This window comes from Helobdella robusta, assembly GCF_000326865.2.
Source record: "Helobdella robusta unplaced genomic scaffold HELROscaffold_31, whole genome shotgun sequence".
In the NCBI taxonomy this organism is placed as follows: Eukaryota; Metazoa; Annelida; class Clitellata; order Rhynchobdellida; family Glossiphoniidae; genus Helobdella; species Helobdella robusta.
The window spans coordinates 837,683-839,154 of record NW_008704544.1 but is presented as its reverse complement, the minus strand read 5'-3'; positions in this window follow the sequence as shown (position 1 = coordinate 839,154).

Genomic DNA, 1,472 nt, shown 5'->3' with positions numbered 1-1,472 from the left:
GGTTTAATCATTGTCGTTATCATCATTCATCTTCATCATCATCATTCATCATCGTCATCGCCATCATAATCATCATTATCATCGCCATCATAATCATCATTATCATCGCCATCATAATCATCATTATCATCGCCATCATAATCATCATTATCATCGCCATCATAATCATCATTATCATCGCCATCATAATCATCATTATCATCGCCATCATAATCATCATCGTCATCGCCATCATAATCATCATTATCATCGCCATCATAATCATCATTATCATCGTCATCATAATCATCATTATCATCGCCATCATAATCATCATTATCATCGCCATCATAATCATCATTATCATCGCCATCATAATCATCATTATCATCGCCATCATAATCATCATTATCATCGCCATCATAATCATCATTATCATCGCCATCATAATCATCATCGTCATCGCCATCATAATCATCATTATCATCGCCATCATAATCATCATCGTCATCGCCATCATAATCATCATTATCATCGCCATCATAATCATCATTATCATCGTCATCAGCATCGTCGTCGTCATCATCGTCATCGTATTATTTGCATATTGTTAGCGTGCTTATATTTCAAGAAAATAAAAGAATTCGCCCATGCAGTCATTAGTAAACAATATTAATTATAGGACCCTTAATTATTTTATTAACTTCGTTATTTCGGATGACGACGACGATGACGATGATGTTGTTGTTGATGATACTACTACTACTACTACTACTACTACTACTACTACTACTACTACTACCACTACTACTACTACTACTACTATTGTTGATGATGATGATGATGATGACGATATGATGATGTTGATGTGATGTTGATGTTGATGTCTTCGATGATGATGATCTGATGACGATGATGATAATGATGATCTGGCGATGACGACGAAAATGATGATTTTATTGCTTATGATGATAATGAACGCTACTACTACTACAACAACCCAACCACCACAATTGCAACTACCACTACTACCTATACAACTACTACTACTACTACTACTACTACTACTACTACTACTACTACTACTACTACTACTACTACTACTACTACTACTACTACTACTACTACTACTACTACTACTACTACTACTACGACTTCTATAAAGTATGGTATGTAAAATAATAGAAATAACAACAAAACTAACCAGTTTCGCTAGTAGGGTCATTATTATTATTATTATTATTATTCTTATTATTATTATTGTTATTATTATTGTTGTTATTGGAGTGATGATGATGATGATGATGTCGATGGCGTTGACTTTTCGGTGACGAGTTTCCGGTTGGCTTGCTGACGTCATTGTCATTGCTGTGATTGTTGCTATGGTTGCGATTGTAATTGTTGTTGTTGTTTATGTCGTCGTCGTTGTTGTTGCTGCTGTTGTTGTTGTTGTTGATGTTATCGATGTTGTTGTTGTTGTTATCTGAGTAACC